The following is a 24602-nucleotide window of genomic DNA, read 5'->3' as shown; positions in this document are numbered from 1 at the left end:
AATTATAGCCCAGATATATGGAATGTATTTGATGACATACAGATGACCAAGAGGCACATGAAAAGATGCTCAACATTGCTAATTATTAGAGAAATGCAAATTAAAACTATAATGAGGTACCATCTCACACCAGGTCAGAATGGCTATCATTAAAAAGTTTACAAATAATAAATGCTGGAGAGAATGTGGAGAAAAGGAAACCCTCCTATGCTGTTGGTGGGAATGTAAATTGGTGCAGCCACTGTGGAAACAGTGTGGAGGTTTCTCAGAAAACTAAAAATAGAATTACCATATGATCCAGCAATCTCACTCCTGAGCATGTATCCGGACAAAATTATAATTTGAAAAACTACATGCACCCCTATGTTCATAGCAGCACTATTCTCAATAGCCAAGACATGGAAACAACCTAAAAGTCCATGAACAGATGAATGGATAAAGAAGATGTGTTACATACATACAACAAATACTACTCAGCCATAAAAAAGAAAAAAAAAAAACAATGGCATTTGCAGCAACATGGATGCAACTAGAGATTATCATACTAACTGAACTCAGAAAGAGAAAGACAAATACAATATAATATAACTTACATGTGGAATCTAAAATGTGACATGAGTGAACCTATCTATGAAACAGAAACAGAATCATGGACATAGAGAATAGACTGGTGGTTGCCAAGGGGGAACGGGTTGGGGGAGGGATGGAGTGGGAGGTTGGGATTAGCAGATGTAGGCTTTTATATGTAGAATGGATAAGCAGCAAGGCCCTATTGTATGGCACAGAGAACTACGTTCAATATCCTATAATAGACCATAATGGAAAAGAATATTGAAAAAGAATATATATATATATATATACATATATATATATATATATAACTGAATCACTTTGCTATACAGCAGTAATTAACACTACATTGTAAATCAGCTATACTTCAATAAAATAAAATAAAAACAAAACAAAAAAAGGGTGAGAACCTGAACAGACTTTTTCCAAAGAAGGCATACAGATGACTGACAGTTGCATACTCAACACCATTAAGCATAAGGGAAATGCAAATCAAAACCATAGTGAGGGGGCTTCCCTGGTGGTGCAGTGGTTGAGAGTCTGCCTGCCAATGCAGGGGACACGGGTTCAAGCCCTGGTCTGGGAAGATCCCACATGCCATGGAGCAACTGGGCCCGTGAGCCACAATTACTGAGCCTGCGCGTCTGGAGCCTGTGCTCCGCAACAACAGAGGCCGCGATAGTGAGAGGCCTGCGCACCGCGATGAAGAGTGACCCCCACTTGCCACAACTAGAGAAAGCCCTCGCACAGAAACGAAGACCCAACACAGCCATAAATAAATAAATAAATAAATACATTGTGTATTATTTAAAAAAAAAACCAAAAAAAAAAAACCACAGTGAGATAGCACTTCATGCCTGTTAGAACAGCCATTATCAAAAAGATAAATAACAAATGTCGGTAAGGATGCAGAGAATAAGGAAACCTTGTGAACTGTTGGTGGAACTCTAAATTTGGGTAGCCACTGTGGAAAACAGTACGGAGTTTCCTTAAAAAGTAAAAAATTGAACTACTGTATTTTCCAGCAATTCCATTTCTATGTATCTATCTGGAGAAAATGAAAACACGAACTCTAAAAGATATCTGCACTGCCATGTTCAGTGCAGCATTATTTATAGTAGCCAAGACATGAAAACATTCTAAGTTCATCAACAGATGAATAAAGAAAATTGCTATATATATATATAATATATATAATATATATTATATATATATATTATATATATAATATATATATATACACACACACACACACACAAAGGACTGTTACTCAGCCATGAAAAGAAGGAAATCTTGCAATTTGCAGCAACACAGATGCACCTTGATGGCATTATACTAAGTGAAATGAGTCAGACAGACAAAGACAAATACAGTGTGATCTCATTTACATGTGGCATCTGGGAAGAAAAACAAGCTCATATATACAAAGAACAGATTAGTGGTTGCAGAAGCTTAGTGTGGGTTGGGCAAAATGGGTTAAAGGGCTCAAAATATGCAAGCTTCCATTTATAAAATAAATGTCACAGGATGTAATGTAGAGCATGGTGACTATAGTTAATATTGTATTGTATATTTGAAAGCTCCTCATAGAGTAGGTTTCAAATGTTCTCACATCAAGGAAAGAAAATTTGTAACTATGTGTGGTGATGGATATTAACTAGACTTATTGTGATGATGATCATATGCAATATATACAAATACTGAATCATTATGTTGTACACCTGAAACTAACATTATATGTCAATTCTATTTCAATTACAAACACTAAGGAAATATTCCTCTAATCATAAACTATCCCTCTTTATCAAGATAAAACATACATTTTCTGCCTAGAATTGCATAAACAGAACTCTTCCAGAGCTCCAGGGAATAAACAGGCCACCAGTGCCACCTTGGGCTGCAGTTTTCAGGAACTTGAAAAGAAGACTTTTCTATCCTGGTTCCTGCCTTTTCAGTGTTCTCAGCTGTCAACATATGGTGGTGGGATGGGTTTGAGCCACCTTTTGTGTTCCTAAATAATAAGTTTGAGATGCTATCCTCCTTCTCTACAACAGCCCTGGACACTCATCTATCAACCAACTTGCCTGGGTATACCTACTATGTTAGGACTTTAGAAAACAAACCACTTTGTTATGTATTTTTAAAAGTAGTGGCAGGAAAGCTAATATTCAAGGCAAAACTAAAAATGTTCTGATACTACCAAAGCTAAAGGGACTTGCCTAAGGTCACAGACACCAGAAGGTATAGATCCAGGTTTTAACTACATTACACTAGGACAAAATACAAATTTTTCAGCAAGGCTAAATTCCCTGGGACTTGGCCAGTACTGGTCTAGTCTCTTGACCCTCTGCAACTTGTACTCTTGGCTCCATATCCATCTTATATTTCCAGACAGCACCCTATTCATTCTGATCTCCAAGCCTTTGCACACATTGATTCATGTGCTCATAATACTCAGTCCACCGCCCACCTTCTTTAACTGGCTAATTGCTGGCCACCATTTTGTTCTAAGCATAAAAAAGCCACCCTATAGAGTGAACATATAATCTACCCTAAGTTGATTATCTGCTTACTCTATTAACAGATCTGAGTGTGTGTGTATAAACCTACATACTTGCATACTTGTATATAAGTGCATACACACATACATACACTGAGTGTGCACAGTTCCATCAGTCAAGCTTCAACCATAGAAACAGACCAGCAGTAGATATAAATTGAGACCGATTGCAGGGTACTGGCTTGCAGGATCTTGGGGGCTGGCTGGGCAAGCCCAAAATGTATGAGGCAGGCTGTCAGGAAAGGCAATCTGTCAGGAAAGGCAGTGTGGGACCCTGCTAGCCATGGCTGAAACTGCTGTCCACAGGTGGAATTTCTTCTTCATCAGGGAAACTTCAGCTCTGATCTTCAGGCATTTCAAATGATTAAATCAGGCATATCCAGATTATCTGGAAAAATCTATTTTACTTAAAATCAACTGATGATAATCACATTTATGGAAATACCTTCAGAGCAATACCTAGATTAGTGTTTGATTGAATAACTAGGGACTGTAGCCTAGCAAAATTTACACATTAAGAATTCATCACAATAGCATGTATAGTATGTGAGTTGAGGAGTCGACATTATTTTATAGTTATATAATGCCACATCTCTTTTCATTAATATTATTAGCATCTAATATCCAGGACTGAGTTTTGAAATCCTTGGTTCCAAAAATATTGCAAATATATTATCAGAATTTATTGAATATACAGTACATGAAAATCACTGAAGTAGCAAATCATCTGTTTTATATTACTGAAGTAATTATCCAAACATACCCATTTTTTGTGGTTTTAAGATAAGCATAGCCTATTCTTTCAGCATCCTGGGGGAACTATTATAATGCTATTTTTCTCTGAAATATTTAATACATATGTGTGCATATACATGCACATACATTATATATGTACCAATCTACTAGATTATGCTATTAATATACTAAATACATTTTATTCCTGTCTTATGCTCTCAACCAATGAAAGCTAGTGAATAAATCTGTTGTAAATATCCTTGGTTAAAAGTTTTTTTGCACCATTTCACCAACACTCAGCCAATAAGCAATAGATTAAGTTATCTTAAATTCAGTAAGATGTGAAATCTCTGCTCTTTATTCTACTGTGGCTTCATGTTAATTAATTTATTATTTTCTAATTTGTTTAATATTTTTGTACCATAATGCCTGAAAAAAATGTACAAGTGATAGCATAATAGCACCGTTCAGTACATCAAGAAGTGAAGTTCAAGAAGATTCAAGGAATATATAATATAGCACACACAGAGCTAAAGTTGAATTGGAAATTACAAATTTATATAAGTCTCCATACATGTTAGGGATTTAGCAAATATCACTTTTTCCTGGGAACATTACTCAACAATTACAGAAAATATAGCTGGAAGCAACTATGGTCTAAGGCATGTCATAACCTCAATAGATGCAAAGAAATGAGAAGAGTGGCCACCAATCTATGAAGTGAGAACTTAGAGCTGATTTTATTAAGAGTGCCTTTGGTAGAGATGCATTACCTCTCCTCTGACTCCAGACAAAATACAATATAGAAGTACTGAGACATTTTTAACGTGAGCACTGTTCTCTATGCATTTGGTGCTACATTTTGGGTGGATAGAGAAAACTACAACAGAGTAGTTATATCCTTACACAAGATAAAAACCAAATTAGAAGTTCCAGGAGTAGTCACCTGAGAAGTATGTATGATACCTGTTAGCAGCACAGTAAGGACAGCAGAAAAAGGGCTATTTTTATCAGAATGTAATGTTATGTGTAAAGGAGATGTACAGATGAGGAGTAGAAAGGAAACTCTTCATGAAAAATGTGGGGTTGGATCTGATCACAAAGGAAGTTTGCCTAAACAAAGGAGAGGCGAAGCCATCTCTTTAAAGGGAGAAGTATTGGGCAGCTACAGTGTTCCTAGCAGAGCTTCAGACATGAATAGGGCAGCCTGGTTGCTGTGGAAGATTTGGGTACAGAATAGTAGGGGAAGAGGTTGGAAAAGTATGCCGTGATCAAACTGTGGAGGAATATCAATACCAAGAAACAAAGTTGGAATTTATCCTTATAGGTAATGCTTCCTGAGAGAGCCATCAACATTGTGAGTGGTGGCAAGAATAACTGAACATGAGACTTTGAGAGAACACTTTAACTTAATAACTCTATCAGACGTATCACTTACCATAATGGACAGAATAAAATTATTTTAGTGGTAGTGGTAACATATCAGGCGAGTGTTCTAATGAAAATGATTTGGTTTAATGAATTAACTTGTAAACCTACTGGGCAAGATATCTAATGCTATGTCAGGTACCAGGCTTAGCATACAGCCACTTTTCAAAAAGTGAAATGTAATAATGGGACTTGTCAAGGCTCTGAAGTAATACATGTCATTAAACTCAAGAGACAAGGAGACCGCTTTGCTTTCATTTACTCAGGGACCTAAAAAGTCCCAGTTTCTTGGGAAAACATAAAAACCTGTTAATAAATTTACATTTAACAGAATGAATACATTATATAAAGCCTGATTCAGGCCTCCCCATCGTAAAGGACAGGGAGTTTTACCTACAGTGATTGGTCTCTCAAAGATGTATGGGAAATCACCCCTCTCCTAATCACTGAATTAAACAAAATTTGCTAGCATTGGTTTTATCAGTACCCTGTAATCAAATCAGGCATGAAATCAAGTTTTGATTATACATTATTCTCCCTATTATGAACAAATTGCCAAATGACTGGAAACGCCCCTAAGTGTGTAGGAGGATGGCAAAGGATGGAAGAAGCAAATAGTTTATTTAGCAAAACAGAAAAATACAATTAGATTTCACCAAGTTTACAGTTATTTAGCCTTCTTTTTGAGCTCTCCTGAAAGAACTAAGATTCCATCCAGTAATACATCTTAATTCTGCCCTAAAAGGCTCAACAAGTAGGGATAAAACTACTTGTTTTCTGTGAAAACTCTTCTTAAAAGTGCTTTAAAATGTACCATTTTTTAAAAAGCAAAGACAAGGACTTTCTATTTTTCCACTGACTGTTCTTATTTAATTCTCCAGTTAAGAGTGGTTTACTAAAAAAGTTAATTATAAAAATTTTGCTTTCTTCTAGATAAAGTCATGTTTAGGGTTGACTACCATGCCAAATTTTTTACTTACATATTCACGTTAAATTCTGACAACAGCACTATGAAGAAGGATTTCATTTTACAATAAGAAAAATGAGATTAACGTTTTCATCATACAGCTAAGTAGTAAATATGAAATCAAAATGTGCTTGACTCCAGAGTCCTGTTTTTTTATTACCATTATGAAAGCCATTTCCCCACTGTAAGATTTGTTTTACCTGTTCAGGATGCCAGCAAGGTGGGTAATGAGTAGGGAAAAAAGTACCCTCTCAGGCTAACAGAGCTCTAATAAATTTTTTCAAACCTATAAATCAGACAAGGATTTTGATTGATACATCAAGTCATTCAATTAAAAAAACTTTTTGATGACCTAATGTGTTTCAGCAACAATTCAACAATACACAATCATTCGGCATAACCTAGTGTGCTTTATTAAAAGGATGCATGGTGTGAAAACTTAGAAAACTTTTGCATCCAGTGCTAACTTTTAGTTTTAATGAAACTGACAATAGAAAAGGTGAGTGACCTACAGAGTATTGTTCAATTATTTGATTTATTGAAGTATTTTGTTTTGAAGGACAATATATGCAGAACACTGAATTGAGTTTTTGTTATTTAGAAAGAAAAGTTACACATAATCCTGAGACCTCAAAAATCATTACTTCTACAGGGTGTTTATTACATTTTAACTAGCAGAGATACATGTTAAAAAAAACTTCAAAAGTTTTTTAAAAAGACTATGGTTGAACAACATGAATAGAATAATGAGAAAATCACAGAAGTGATCAATGGATCAATGGACAGAGAGGCACATCAGAACAAAATGTGGCCAAGTGAATGACAAGAACAAAGCACTGGGCTGAAAAGTGATAAAAATTTTAAAAAGGAAAGGATATTGGCTGAAAGCAGGAAGAGCAATGTTTGGCCTATAATTTCTTCTGGTTATCAGAGAAAGATGTTATATCCAGAATTTTAAAGAAAAAAAATATAACCCTAGAATTGTATGTTCAATTCAGCCATCACTTATGTGAGAAATAAAAATCTTCTCAGACATACACAGATAGAATCATTTATAAGATATCATTTTGAAAACATGAGCTTACTATATATTTAGAAAATATACACTAAAGAGACATGTAATAAAAGTCTATCTTCATCAATCCAACAATATTTATTGCACTATAACCATGTGCTAATCCCTGTAAGTAGGAGCAGAGTTTACATAAATGATAAAGATTAATTTTTTTCCTCTATAAAGAGCTCAGGAAACAAAAGGTAGTAGCAAATAACAATACAAGATGATAAGGGCTAAAACAAAGGCACTATTAAAATTTAAATGGGATACATTTGTGGGAAAAATTGACTCTGCCTAGAAGGAGAAATGGAAGGGGGATGATCTCAGGAAGTTATAGAGAAGGTATCACCTTTAAAAGTGAGAAGGAGTTTGCTGGATGGAAAAGGAGACAGTGTAGATGAGGGAAGAAGAATAGAAGAGGGACTACCAGGTGAAGAAAGTAGCATAAACAAAGGCAAAGATAAATAAAATGCTCTGTGGATTTGGGGATCAGAGATTTGACTACAGAATCGGGTATATGGTTGAGAGGGATGAATGTGCGAATATAATCTGGAGTCTGGTTATGAGGGATCTTATATGCTGTAGATATTATATGTTGTATTTATTTTTAAATATCTAATGTAAAGCAAAACTTGAAGAATATACAGAAGTTAATTATTAATTTTAAAGAGTACATTTTATCAAACAGAGTTCATTCCACTCCTCAAAACTTTAAGCTTCATTCTACTTTCATGAAAGTGACTTTTTTCTTTTCTTTTTTTCAATAGACTTTTAGTTAATTTCTGGAGTTTTTCTGCTTAGATAGAGTACATATATTATGTTTCTTGACTGTGAGGAGCAAGTTTTAAAAATCCCTCACTGTGAACACCTGTGTTTGAGAAGTAATTAATCATGAGTTTCACATCAATATTCTGTGTCCTAGCATAGACTAATAAAACAGTCTTTTTCAAAATGAGTATACAGATATTCAATAGTCATTTTAATACCTGTTGTAAGTTGCTCACTTTCTCTCACCTACCTATAGGGCTTCAGATTTCAAATGATACCAAGAGTTGAAAAAATGCATAAATGATAAAAAAAAAAAAGTCCCACTGCTCTTTAAAATATGTTTTAAAAGCACATGACTAATATACACAGAAATATTGCATTAGAATATCTATTCCTGGACTGGAAGAATCAATATTGTGAAAATGATTATAGTACCTAAAGCAATCTACAGATTCAATGCAATCCCTATCAAATTACTAATGGCATTTTTTACAGAACTAGAACAAAAAATCTTAAAATTTGTATGAAGACACAAAAGACCCCAAATAGCCAAAGCAGTCTTGAGGGAAAAAAATGGAGCTGGAGGAATCAGACTCCCTGACTTCAGACTATACTACAAAGCTACAGTAATCAAGACAATATGGTACTGGCAGCAAAAAGAAATATAGATCAATGGAACAAGATAGAAAGCCCAGAGATAAACCCATGCACTTATGGTCAACTAATCTATGACAAAGGAGGCAAGGCTATGCAATGGAGAAAAGACAGTCTCTTCAATAAGCGGTGCTGGGAAAACTGGAGAGCTATATGTAAAAAAATGAAATTAGCACACTCTCTAACACCATACACAAAAATAAACTTAAAATGGATTAAAGATCTAAATGTAAGACCAGACACTATAAAAACTCTTAGAGGAAAACATAGGAAGAACACTCTTTGACATAAATCACAGCAAGATCTTTTTGACCCACCTCCTATAGTAATGGAAATAAAACCAAAAATAAACAAATGGGACCTAATGAAAATTAAAAGCTTTTGCACAGCAAAGGAAACTATAAACAAGACAAAAAGACAGCCCTCAGAATAGGAGAAAATACTTGCAAATAAATCTACAGACAGAGGATTAATCTCCAAAATACATAAATAGTTCATGCAGCTCAACATTAAAAAAACAAACAACCCAATCAAAAAATGAGCAGAAGACCTAAATAGACATTTCTCCAATGGAGACATACAGATGTCCAAGAGGCATATGAAAAGATGGTCAACGTCACTAATTATTAGAGAAATGCAAATCAAAACTACAATGAGGTATCACCTCACACCAGTCAGAATGGGCATCATCAGAAAATCTATAAACAGCAAACGCTGGAGAGAGTGTGGAGAAAAAGGAAGTCTCCTACACTGTTGGTGGGTATGTAAATTGATACAGCCACTATGGAGAACATTATGGAGGTTCCTTAAAAAATAAAAATATAATTACCATACGACCCAGCCACGCCACTACTGGGCATATAACCCGAGAAATCTATTATTCAAAAAGAAACATGCACCCCAATGTTCATTGCAGCACTGTTTACAATAGCCAGGTCATGGAAGCAACCTAAATGTCCATCGACAGACAAATGGATAAAGAAGATGTGGTACATAGATACCATGGAATATTACTCAGCTATAAAAAGGAATGAAATTGGGTCATTTGTAGAGATGAGGATAGACCTACAAACTGTCATACAAAGTGAAGTAAGTCAGAAAGAGAAAAACAAATATCATATATTAACTCATATATTTGGAATCTAGAAAAATGGTACAGATGAACTGGTTTGCAAGGCAGAAATAGAGACACAGATGTAGAGAACAAACGTATGGACACCAAGGGGAGAAAGTGGGCAGTGGCTGTGATGGTGGGATGAAGTATGAGATAGGGATTGACATGTATATACTAATATGTATAAAATAGATAACTAATAAGAACTTTCTGTATAGCACAGGGAACTCCATTTTGCTGTACAGTAGAAATTAACACAACATTGTAAAACAACTATACCTGAAAACAACAAAAAAGTAAATAAATCAAAATCAAAAAAATAGAATATCCATTCTTTTTGTATAAAAGGGTCTCTTTTCTTAGAATATTTTTCCATTTTGAAAAACTGATTAGAATCCTATGGATCAATGCGTTTAGAAATTACAAGTTTATTACTCATTTTGAAGCCCTTATTACCATCTAGCAATGAACCTTTGTTTCTTTTCTTCTCTTGTACACTCATGTTGATAACAGGGAGAACTCAGCCAGCCATGCACAGCCCTATGCCCACACTTCAGTTAAAATCTTTCTTCTTGTCCCATGAAGTTAGTACTGCTGAACTGCAATCTTTCTCTGTGTACAGACCTACTTTTTTGAAGCATATCATGACATCAAATTCAATGTCATTTTCAAGTAGATTAAGGTGTCTCCAGAGTGCCAATATGGATAAACAGCCACACCTGTAGAAATGATGGATTTTATATTTTAAAAAAATAAGAAGCAATCCATGTACCTATTTGGACACAACAAATACCTTCCTTTCTATATAGAACTTACAAAACACTCCACAGGATCCGTGGCTTCGTGGGCTCTGCACTAGCAGGCCTATTTACTCCTACTGTGGCAACCATATGTCTCCAGTGTTCACGAAGGGTTTACGGCTTTGTCAGGCATCAATTGCAGCAAACGTCTCCTTTTCTGTATTTGATTATACCTTTTGTTCATGCTTTTCCTCAAAGCCTTTAAGTCAGAGGTTTTCAAGGACTAATGCAGAAAAGGGGTAAGTGGGAAGCAAAATGTGCACATAGATCACTAGCATGGCTCACAAAATCAGGGATCACTAGGTTTTCTATCCTTTGAACCCATTCCAAATATATTTGGAATAAAATAGCCCTTTGAAATTGGTTGTTTAATGTAAACACATTACTAGCTTTACTTTTCTTAGCAAATACCTATTGAGATTTTTCAGTGTTTTGGCAGTGCTTATGCATAGAATAACAAGTATTAATACATGCACAAACTCTTGGGATTTGACTTTAGCATCTTACTAGATGTATATGTAACAATATAAAGAGGCTAAAAACTTCATGTTGACAAAGACAAGATTTCTGTTACTATTGGTTACACAACATTTTTCATTCATTTAATTTATAAGCTCTTCTTGCAGGCTAACATTTATATCCATCCTATTTTAGACCTTGATCCCCATAAAACAAAACCTGAGGCAAAGATTATTGTTAGTCGTTGACTTAGGAGTTACAATCACAGGGTAACAAGAATGAGGGAAATGGAAGGTAAAATAGGAAAGGATGAGTAGCAAAGCTGGTGATACTTTATTAAATTCACCAGTAAATGCAAGGAGATGTAACTAGCTGTTCAAGAGGTACACGCACTCTGCAACATAGGACGTATCTCCCCAGCATGATACAGCCAACTGGGGGTAGGAAAAAGAGCAAATTTATTTGCCCAAATCTCTCTAGACTTCTTTCACAATGACTGATGTTTCCCCATAGGGAAAAAACTCCATTTCGCTTCTAATATTTATGTGCTAATCTTTCTTTAGTTGGTCAGGAAGCCAGATCTCATGCCCTATGGTGGGTGCTTCATTCAATTTGGAAGTGGTGGGAGAAACCATCAATTGAGGTCATGTGGCAGACATAATTGTATAGAGATAGAAAAATAAGGCCCAGCCCTAATGCAAACATCTAGTCCACCCCAGGCAGCAAAACCACATGGGCTTAAGCTATTATGCTCAGTGACTGAGGGTCTGGGAAATGATGGTCTTGAGTGAATGGGAGGAGGCACTTGAAATATGCCCAATATTCAGCAAACCCTATAGGACATATATACTGCATTGCTTCTGTTAGGTTTTTTTCATGTTGCCCATCAGGATAAGAGGTATACAATTATTGATGATGGTCAAAACCTGTATTTTTATATTGAAAAATAATATTAATATTTTCTGTTCATTAGGTATCAATTATTAATAATTATTTAGTAATATTAAGATATAATTATATATATTATTTACTAATAGGTTAGTAAATAATTTATATGGGTAACAAATCAAAGCCAGAAATAAAATAGCCAATATTATTTGTTGAGAGCCTACTATGCTCTAGGAATTGGTCTAATTTCCATGAATAGAAAATTGATTAAAACTAGAACTTCACACTTGAGATTCAGTTTAACAGGATATAGATAAAAGTATATAAAGTAGTTTTATCTTAATAATGTGAAGTAGAAGTGACCTTAGGATATTATCGGAGTATAGAAGAGAAAAAGTCAAATAAGTCTTGGTAGCAAGATTCTTTAAGGAAAAAGTTAATCCAGTCTCAAAGGAAAAGAAAAGAGTTAAACAGGTGGAAAAAGCAGACAAACTCATTAAAGCAAACGAAACCAGATTGTTCAAACAATTGGAGGAATGAAAATGTTCAGTATATTATGAGATCAGCAAGATGTTTTACTTGGGGAAATGGTAAGAATTGAGACTGTGTACTTCTGTGATCAGCTGAAGAACGTTATAGTTCAGTCCCCAAGGCAACGGGGATCCACTGAAAAATATGCAGATCAGTGAAAATACAGGTTCTGAGTTTTGAAATATCACTCTAGTTGTAGAGTGAAACCAATTGGAAATATCCGGACAATGGGCAGAGACTAGTCAGGACTTTGTTGTGTGGAAATAAATGAAGAACAAGCAAAGGCTATTTATTCACAGCTTGCTATAGCAAGGGAGGCAGCCACCATCACTTGTGTTCTGGCTGAGTCTCAAAGGCAGACAGAGGAGTAGGAATGCTTTACAATGAAAAAAGGGAAGGTTCCAGGTAGGCTCTGATTCAAGGCTATTGGCATGAGGAAGCTAGAGGTGGGCTAACTAGAAATGGGCATCCTGTGTGATTGGTTAGTGTACATATTTGGCTTTCTCTGGTTGGTCCTAAGTTGGGACAGAAGTTAGGGAAGCTATTGGTTACTAACCAAGGCCTGGCCATTTTGGGCCGACTGTTACAGAAGTTATCATTTAGCTTCCTGTATTGTTACTAGAGATAGTGCTCTGACTTCCTATAAGTCTGACTTATAAGAGGCGGGCTCCCTTGGCTGGTTATTGCACATAAAATTGTTGGTTTCCTGGGCAGGTTGCTGCAGGTTGTGAGACAGGTTTCTATTTTTATACATGGTCTAGACAGTGTTCATTTGTATATTCAGTTTCTCAGTTGGTATAGTCTAGTTAACACATAAGGACTGAAGAAAAGCTGTGACAGTGGTGATGGAATTGGAAATATTTCAGAAGAAGTAATGGGATTTTTGTAATAATTTATATGTAAGAGAAAAAATACACAAACATATTGCTTTTGGGGGCAAAATCACATTTGGTATAGCAGTAATCACAGCAAGAGAACCACAGTAACAAAATAAAAAATGAACAAGTGGGAGTACATCAAATTAAAACTATCTACACAGCAAAAGAATGATCAATGAAATGAAAACATACAGAACGAAAAAATTACAAACAATATATCTAAGAAGGGGTTAATATCCAAAATATATAAAGATCTCATACAACTCAACAGCAGAATAATAATAATAAGCCAATTGAAAAATGGGCAAAGGACCTGAATAAAGCATTTTCTGAAGAAGGTGTATGAATGGACGCCAGGAACATGAAAACATGCTCAACATCACTAATCATAAGGAAAATGCAAATCAAAACTGCAATGAGATATCACCTCATGCCTGTTAGAATGGCTATCATCAAAAGAGATAACAAATGCTGGCAAGGATGTAGAGAAAAAAGAACCCTCGTGTGTTATTGGTGGGATTGTAAACTGGTATAGCCAGTATGAAAAAAAGTATGAAAGTTGCTCAAAAAATTAAAAATAGAACTAAAATATGATCCAGCAATTCCACTTCTGGAATATATTGGAAGGAAATAAAAACACTGTGTCAAAGATATATCTGCACCCCCATGTTCACAGCAGCATTATTTATAGTAGCCAAGACATGGAAACAAGCTAAGTGTCTACTGACAGATGAATAAAGAAAATGAAAATTATATATATACATACATATAATAGAATATTACTCAGCCATTAATATATTATTTGAAAAAGGAAATCCTCCCATTGGCAACAACATGGATGGATCTTGAGGTCATTATGCTAAGTAAAATAAGTCAGACAGAGAAAGACAAGTACTGTATGATCTCACTTATATGTAGAATCTAAAAAAATAACCAAAACCCAAAAAAAAAAGCTCATAGAAAAAGAGGTCAGATTTATGGCTACCAGAGGCAGGGAGTAGTGGAGAGACAATTGGATAGAGATGGTCAAAAGGTACAAACTTCCAGTTACAAGATAAATGAGTGCTAGGGATATAATGTACAACATGATGCCTATAGTTAAGACTGCTGTATGATATACAGGAAAGTTGTTAAGAGAGTAAATCCAGAGACCGCTCAGGACAAGGAAAAAAACTTTTTTTCTATATATATGAAATGGTGGATGTTAACCAAAATTATTGTGGAAATCATTTTACAATATATATGTGTGTGTGTGTGTGTGTGTGTGTGTGTGTGTGTGTGTGTGAACTCATTATGCTATATGCCTTAAACTTATACAGTGCTATATGTCAATTATCTCAACTGGATAAAAAGAGGAAGAGAATGTTCTGGGGGTTTGGTAGTAGTGGACAGAGGTTACTCAGTTAACTTCATTTTGGGGCACATTGAGTTTCATGTATTAGTAGTTTCTAAGCATGTAAGAATAATTTTGTAGGGACCATATCTCCAAACTCTCCAAAAAAGCTTAGCAAATTGAAAGTCCTCAAAACATTTGATTGAATAAATTTAACAACTTGATTTAAAATTCGGGAGAAATATATAACCTGGAGATAAAAAGTAGGTCACTGTTGGTGCTACAAATCATGATAATGTATAAAATTTTATCGGTTAAATATCTAGAGTTAAAGTGAGGGCTAAAGGGCCAATCCCTGGGGAAACCCTAATGTGTCAAGGGTAGGAAAGAGGAAACTGGAAAAAAGACCAATATGGGTGATAGTCAAGGGTATTTTATGAAAAAGGAAAACTGCATTTAAGGAAGCTCAGTAATTTCTAAAGCTTCAGAAAAAAAGAATCACCATTAAAATGTGAGAATTTGGCAGATAAAAGATTTTGGAAGTCATGAACTTGTTGAGAGTTATTGACAATATACAATAGTATAAAACAAATAGAGTAATAAAAGCCAAATACTTATAACCATTATGATCATTTTTACATTAAGTAAAAATTTATTTTGTAACACAAATATGAAATACCGGGTTGGCCAAAAAGCCCATTCGAGTTTTTCCATATCATACTACAGAAAAATCTGAACAAACTGTTTTTGCCAACCAAGTACCTTATTTGCCTAAAGAATAAAATAAAATGTTGAAATATTAAACCTGAGGTACTTAGGGACAATTCTGAAAGGTCTGAGATACTCTGGATTTTCATCTTTGGACCTAACCTGACTTTGTGAATGGTGTATATTTATTATACTTCTAGGGATTTGGATATATTACTGAGGCTAGTGTAGCTATAAACTTATTAGATGATGACACATAAAAATTTAAAATAATTGAGGAGGAGTTGAGGAAGAGTAAGACGTGGAGATCACCTACCTCCCCAGAGATACATCAGAAATACATATACACGTGGAACAACTCCTACAGAACACCCACTGAACGCTGGCAGAAGACCTCAGACCTCCCAAAAGGCAAGAAAGTCCCCACATACCTGGGGAGGGCAAAAGAAAAAAGAATAAACAGAGACAAAAGAATAAGGATGGGGCCTGCCTCACTGGGAGGGAGCTGTGAAAGAGGAAAGGTTTCCACACACTAGGAAGCCCCTTCGTGGGTAGAGACTGCGGGTGGCACCGGGTGTTAGATTTGGGGTCATGGAGGAGAGCACGGCAACAGGGGTGCGGAGGGCAAAGCGGAGAAATTACCGCACAGATGATCGGTGGCGACCAGCACTCAACCAGCCCAAAGGCTTGTCTGCTCACCCGCCGAGGTGGGCGGGGGCTGAGAGCTGAGGCTCGAGCTTCGGTCGGATCCCAGGGAGTGGACTGGGGTTGGGGGCGTGAACACAGCCTGAAGGGGCACGAGCACCATGGCTAGCCGGGAGGGAGTCCGGGAAAATGTCTGGACCTGCGGAAGAGGCAAGAGACCTTTTCTTCCCTCTTTGTTTCCTGGGTGCTCGAGGAGAGGGGATTAAGAGCACTGCTGAAAGGAGTTCCAGAGACGAGTGTGTGCCGTGGCTAAAAGCGCGGACACAAGAGACGGCGCTAAGGCTGCTGCTGCCACCACCAAGAAGCCTGTGTGCAAGCCCAGGTCACTCTCCACACCTCCCCTCCCGGGAGCCTGTGCAGGCAGCCACTGCCAGGGTCCCGTGATCCAGGGACAACTTACCCGGGAGAACGCACGGCGCGCCTCAGAGGCTGCTGCAACGTCCCGCCAGCCTCTGCCGCGGCAGGCTAGCCCCACATCTGTACCACTGCCAGCCCTGGCCTGAGAGAGCTAGAGACCCCGAATCAGCTGCTCCTTTAACCCCGTCCTGTCTGAGCAAAGAACAAACGTCCTCAGGCAACCTAAACGCAGAGGCGAGGCCAAATACAAAGCTGAACCCCAGGGGCTGTGCGAACAAAGAAGAGAAAGAGAAATCCCTCCCAGCAGCCTCAGGAGCAGCAGATTAAATCTTCACAAACAGCTTCATGCACCCTGCATCTGCGGAATACCTGAATAGACAAGGAATCATCCCAAATTGAGGAGGTGGACTTTCGGAGCAATATATATAATTTTTTCCCCTTTTCCTCTTTTTGTGAGTGTGTATGTATATGCTTCTGTGTGAGATTTTGTCTGTATATCTTTGCTTTCAACATTTGTCCTAAGGTTCAGTCCGTCCGTTTTTTTTTTTTCTGTTCCTTTATTACTTAAAAAATTTTTTTCTTAACAATTATTTTTACTTTTTGTTTTAATAACTTTATTTTATTGTATCTTACTTTTTAAAATTTTACTTTATCTTCTTTCTTCCTTCCTTCCTAACTTCCTCCATTCCTTTCTTCCTTCTTTCTTTCTTCCTTTCCTTTCCTTTCCATCCTCCCTCCCTGCCTCCCTCTCTTCTTTCTTCCTTCCTTTCTTCCTTCCTTCCTTCCTTCTTTCCTTCCTGCCTTCCTTTCAATTTTTTCTCACTTTTATCCTGAGCCGTGTGGATGAAAGGCTCTTGGTGCTCCAGCCAGAAGTCAATGCTGTGCCTCTGAGGTGGGAGAGCCAACTTCAGGACACTGTTCCACAAGAGACCTCCCAGCTCCACATAATATCAAACGGTGAAAATCTCCCAGAGATCTCCATCTCAACACCAGCACCCAGCTTCACTCAACGAACGACCAGCAAGCTACAGTGCTGGACACCCTATGCCAAACAACAAGCAAGACAGGAACACAACCCCACCAATTAGCAGAGAGTCTGTCTAAAATCATAATAAGGCCACAGACACCCCAAAACACACAAGCAGATGTGGACCTGCTCACCAGAAACACAAGATCCAGCCTCATCCACCAGAACACAGGCACTAGTCCCTTCCACAAGGAAGCCTACACAACCCACTGAACCAACTTCAGCCACTGAGAACAGACACAAAAACAATGGGAACTAAGAACCTGCAGCCTGCAAAAAGGAGACCCCAAACACAGTTAGATAAGCAAAATGAGAAGACAGAAAAACACACAGCAGATGGAGGAGCAAGGTAAAAACCCACCAGACCAAACAAATGAAGAGGAAACAGGCAGTCTACCTGAAAAGGAATTCAGAATAATGATAGTAAAGATGATCCAAAATCTTGGAAATAGAGAAAATGTAAGAAACATTTAACAAGGACCTAGAAGAACTAAAGAGGAAACAAGCAACAATGAACACCACAATAAATGAAATTAAAAATACTCTGGAAGGGATCAATAGCAGAATAACTGAGGCAGAAGAAGGGACAAGTGACCTGGAAGATAAAATACTGGAATTAACCACTGCAGAGCAGAATAAAGAAAAAAGAATGAAAAGAACTGAGGACAGTCTCAGGGACATTGGGGACAACATTAAACGCACCACAATTCGAATTATAGGGGTCCCAAAGAAGAAGAGAAAAAGAAAGGGACTGAGAAAATGTTTGAAGAGATTAGAGTTGAAAACTTCCCTAATATGGGAAAGGAAATAGTTAATAAAATCCAGGAAGGACAGAGAGCCCATACAGGATAAATCCAAGGAGAAACACACCAAGACACATACTATTCAAACTATCAAAAATTAAATACAAAGAAAACATATTAAAAGCAGCAAGGGAAAAACAACAAATAACACACAAGGGAATCCCCATAAGGTTAACAGCTGATCTTTAAGCAGAAACTCTGCAAGCCAGAAGGGACTGGCAGGACATATTTAAAGTGATGAAGGAGAAAAACTGACAATCAAGATTACTCTACCCAGCAAGAATCTCATTCAGATTTAATGAAGAAATAAAAACCTTTACAGACGAGCAAAAGCTGAGAGAGTTCAGCACCACCAAACCAGCTTTACAACAAATGCTAAAGGAACTTCTCTAGGCAAGAAACACAAGAGGAGTAAAGGATCCACAATAACAAACCCAAACAATTAAGAAAATGGGAAAAGGAACATATATATTGATAATTACCTTAAATGTAAATGGACTAAATGCTCCCACCAAAAGACACAGATGGGCTGAAAGGATACAAAAACAAGACCCATATATATGCTGTCTACCAGAGACCCACATCAGACCTAGGGACACATACAGACTGAAAGTGAGAGGATGGAAAAAAATATTCCATGTAAATGGAAATCAAAACAAAGCTGGAGTAGCAATACTCATATCAGACAAAATAGACTTTAAAATAAAGACAATTACAAGACACAAAGAAGGACACTACATAATGATCAAGGGATCAATCCAAAAAGAAGATATAACAATTGTAAATATTTATGCGCCCAACATAGGAGCACCTCAATACATAAGGCAAATACTAACAGCCATAAAGGGGGAAATCGACAGTAACACACTCATAGTAGGGGTCTTTAAAACCCCACTTTCACCAATGGACAGATCATCCAAAATGAAAATAAATAAGAAAACACAAACTTTAAATAATACATTAAACAAGATGGACTTAATTGATATTTATAGGATATTCCATCCAAAAACAACAGAATACACATTTTACTCAAGTGCTCATGGAACATTCTCCAGGATAGACCATATCTTGTGTCACAAACCAAGCCTTGGTAAATTTAAGAAAACTGAAATTGTATCAAGTATCTTTTCCGACCAGAACACTATGAGACTCAATATCATGACAGAAAAGATCTGTAAAAAATACAAACACATGGAGGGTAAACAATACAATACTTAATAACCAAGTGATCACTGAAGAAATCAAACAGGAAATCAAAAAATACCTAGAAACAAATGACAATGGAGACACGAGGACCCAAAACTTATGGGATGCAGCAAAAGCAATTCTAAGAGGGAAGTTTATAGCAATACAATCCCACATTAAGAAACAGGAAACATCTCGAATAAACAACCTAACCTTGCACCTAAAGCAATTAGAGAAAGAAGAATAAAAACACTATAAGTTAGCAGAAGAAAAGAAATCATAAAAATCAGATCAGAAATAAATGAAAAAGAAATGAAGGAAACGATAGCAAAGATCAATAAAACTAAAAGCTGGTTATTAGAGATGATAAAAAAAATTGATAAACCGTTAGCCAGACTCATCAAGAAAAAAAGGGAGAAGACTCAAATCAACAGAATTAGAGATGAAAAAGGAGAAGTAACAACTGACACTGCAGAAATACAAAGGATCATGAGAGATTACTACAAGCAGCTCTATGCCAATAAAATGGACAACCTGGAAAAAATGGACAACTTCTAAGAAATGCACAACATGCCAAGAATGAACCAGGAAGAAATAGAAAATATGAACAGACCAATCACAAGCACTAAAATTGAAACTGTGATTAAAAATCTTCCAACAAACAAAAGCCCAGGACCAGATGGCTTCACAGGAGAATTGTATCAAGCATTTAGAGAAGAGCTAACACCTATCCCTCTCAACCTCTTCCAAAATACAGCAGAGGAAGCAACACTCCCAAACTCATTCTACAAGGCCACAATCACCCTGATACGAAAACCAGACAAAGATGTCACAAAGAAAGAAAACTACAGGCCAATATCACTGATGAACATAGATGCAAAAGTCCTCAACAAAATACTAGCAAACAGAATCCAAAAGCACATTAAAAGGATCATACACCGTGATCAAGTGGGGCTTATTCCAGGAATGCAAGGATTCTTCAATATACGCAAATCAATCAAAGTGATGCACCATATTAACAAACTGAAGGAGAAAAACCATATGATCATCTAAACAGATGAAGAGAAAGCTTTTGACAAAATTCAACACCCATTTATGATAAAAACCCTGCAGAAAGTAGGCATAGAGGGAAATTTCCTCAACATAATAAAGGCCATATATGACAAACCCACAGCCAACATCATCCTCAATGGTGAAAAACTGAAACCATTTCCACTAAGATCAGGAACAAGACAAGGTTGCCTACTCTCACGACTATTATTCAACATAGTTTTGGAAGTTTGAGCCACAGCAATCAGAGAAGAGAAAGAAATAAAAGGAATCCAAATCGGAAAAGAAGAATTAAAGCTGTCACTGTTTGCAGATGACATAATGCTATACATAGAGAATCCTAAATATACTACCGGAAAACTACCAGAGCTAATCAATGAATTTGGTAAAGTAGCAGGATACAAAATAAATGCATAGAAATCTCTTGCATCTACACACTAATGATGAAAAATCTGAAAGTGAAATTAAGAAAACACTCCCATTTACCATTGCAATTCAAAGAATAAAATATCTAGGAATAAACAAACCTAAGGAGACAAAAGACCTGTATGCAGAAAATTATAAGACACTGATGAAAGAAATTAAAGATGATAAAAACAGATGGAGAGATATACCATGTTCTTGGATTGGAAGAATCAACAATGTGAAAATGACTCTACTACCCAAAGCAATCTACAGATTCAGTGCAATCCCTATCAAACTACCACAGGCATTTTTCACAGAACTAGAACAAAAAATTTCACACTTTGTATGGAAACACAAAAGACTCTGGATAATCAAAGCAATCTTGATAATGAAAAATGGAGCAGGAGGAATCAGGCTGCCTGAGTTCAGACTATACTACAAAGCTACAGTAATGAAGACAGTATGGTACTGGCACAAAAGCAGAAATATAGATCAATAGCACAGGATAGAAAGCCCAGAGATAAACCCACGCACATATGGTCAACTTATCTTTGATAAAGGAGGCAAGTATATAAAGTGGAGAAAAGACAGCCTCTTCAATAAGTGGTGCTAGGAAAACTGGACAGGTACATGTAAAAGTATGAAATTACAATGCTCCCTATCCACACACAAAAATAAACTCATAATGGACTAGAGACTTAAATATAAGGCCAGACAGTATAAAACTCTTAGAGGAAAACAGAGGCAGAACACTCTAAGACATAAACCACAGCAATATCCTTTTTGACTCACCTCCTAGATAAATGGAAATAAAGATAAAAATAAACAAAGGGGCCTAATGAAACTTAAAAGCTTTTGCACAGCAAATGAGATCATAAACAAGACCAAAAGACAATGCTCAGAATGGGAGAAAATATTTGCAAATGAAGCAACTGACAGAGGATTAATCTCCAAGATTTACAAGCAGCTCTTGCATCTCGACAACAAAAAATCAAAAAACTCAGTCCAAAATAGGGCAGAAGACCTAAATAGACATTTCTTCAAAGAAGATATACAGATTTCCAACAAACACATGAAAGAATGCTCAACATCATTAATCATTAGAGAAATGAAATCAAAACTACAAGGAGATATCATCTCACACTGGTCAGAATGGCCATCATCAAAAAATCTAGAAACAATAAATGCAGAGAGGGTGTGGAAAAAAGGGAACAGTCTTGCACTGTTGGTGGGAATGTAAATTGATACAACCATTACAGAGAACAGTATGGAGGATACTTAAAAACTACAAATAGAACTACCATATAACCCAGCAATCCCACTACTGGGTATATACCCTGAGAAAACCATAATTCAAAAGAGTCATGTACCAAAATGTTCATTGCAGCTCTATTTACAGTAGCCAGGACATGGAAGCAACCTAAGTGTCCATCATCGGATGAATGGAAAAAGAAGATGTGGCAAATATATACAATGTGATATTACTCAGCCATAAAAAGAAATGAAATTGAGATATTTGTAGTGAGGTGGATGGACCTAGAGTCTGTCATAGAGAGTGAAGTTAAGTCAGAAAGAGAAAAACAAATACTGTATGCTAACACATATATATGGAATCTAAGAAAAAAGAAAAAAGGTCGTGAAGAACCTAGGGATAAGACAGGAATAAAGACACAGACATACTAGAGAGTGTATTTGAGGATATGGGGAGGGGGAAGGGTAAGCTGTGACAAAGTGAGAGAGTGGCATGAACATATATACACTACCAAACGTAAGGTGTATAGCTTGTGGGAAGCAGCCGCATAGCACAGAGAGATCAACTCGGTGGTTTGTGACCACCTAGAAGGGTGGGATAGGGAGGGTGGGAGGGAGGGAGACACAAGAGGGAAGAGATATGGGAACATATATATATGTATAACTGATTCACTTTGTTATAAAGCAGAAACTAACACACCATTGTAAAGCAATTATACTCCAATAAAGATGTTAAAAAAATACCTTGAAACAAATGAAAATCAAAATACAACTTATCAAAACAATTGGAATGCAGCATAAGCAGTTCTAAAAGGGAGCTTCATAGCAATAAATGCTTACATCCATAAGCAAGAGCAATACCAAATGAACAGTATAACTTTACACCTCAACAAACTATAAAAATAAGAAATAAACTCTAAAGTTAGTAGGAGGAAGAAAATAGAGATTAGAGTAGATATAAGTAAAATAGAGGGAAAAAAATACAATAGAAAAGACCAATGAAAACAAGAGCTGCTTTTTTAAAAAGTTAAACAAAATTAACAAACCTTTAGGTAGACTCACCAAGAAGAAAATTATAGAGGATTCAACTGAAATCAGAAATAAAAGAGATGTTACTGCTGACACTAAAGAAATACAAAGTATCATAAAACACTACTATAAAAAATTATATGACAAAAAATGGACAGCCTAGATGAAATGGAGAAATTTCTAGAAACAAAGAACCTTCCCAGATTGAATCATGAAGAAAGAGAAACTCTGAATGGACTGATTACTCGTAGGGAGATTGAACTTATAATCAAAAACCTCCAAGAAACCAAAAATTCCAGAATGAGTTGACTTCACTGGTGAATTCTGCCAAATATTTAAGGAATTAATGCAAATCCTCACAATTTCTTCCAAGAGATAGAAGAGGTGGGAACACTTCTAAGCATTTTCTGAGGAAAGCATTACCCTGATACAGAAACCTGACAAAGATACCACAAGAAACTTTCAGGCCAATATCTCTGATGAAGTATAGATGTAAAATCCTCAACAAAATACTATCAAATCATATTCAATAATACATTAAAATAATCATATAGTATGAGCAAGGGGGATTTATGTCAGGAATGCAAGGATGATAAGCATCTGCACATCAATGTGACACAACACATTAAGGAAATGATAAATATATGATTATTTTAAAATACACAGAAAAAATTGACTAAATTCAACATCCAGTTATGATAAAAACTCTCAACAAAGTGGGTACAGAAAGAACATATATCATCATAATAAAGGCTATGTATGATGAGCCTATGTGTAACATTGTACTCAACAGTAAAAAGCTGAGAGAACTTCCTCTAATATCAGGAACAATAAGGATGCCTACTCTTACCACTTTTATTCAACATAGTACTGAAGTCTTAGCCAGAGGAATTAGGCAAGAAAAAGGAAAAAGAAGGCATCCAAAATGGAAAGGAAGAAGTACAACTGTCACTGCTTGCAAAACACGTTATTGTGTATAGAAAATCCTAAAGACTCCACCAAAATAACTGTTTGTACTAATAAATGAATTAATTAAAGCTGCTGAATATAAAAATCAATATACAGAAATCTGTTGTGTTTCTATACACTAATAACTATCAGAAAGAGAAATTAAAAAAACAATCTCATTACAATTCCATAAAAAATAATTATATACCTAGGAATAAATTTAACCAGGGAAATGAAAACCTGTACAAGACCTTTACACTGAAAACTACAAGACAGTGATTAAAGAAATTGTCAGACATATAAATGGAAAGATATTCCATGCTCATGTGTCAGAAGAATTAATATTGTAAAAATGTCCATATTACCCAAGGCAACATACAGACTCAACATAG

This window comes from Lipotes vexillifer, unplaced genomic scaffold (genome assembly GCF_000442215.2).
Source record: "Lipotes vexillifer unplaced genomic scaffold, Lipotes_vexillifer_v1.1 scaffold462, whole genome shotgun sequence".
Classification (NCBI taxonomy): domain Eukaryota; kingdom Metazoa; phylum Chordata; class Mammalia; order Artiodactyla; family Lipotidae; genus Lipotes; species Lipotes vexillifer.
This window is presented reverse-complemented; position numbering follows the sequence as displayed.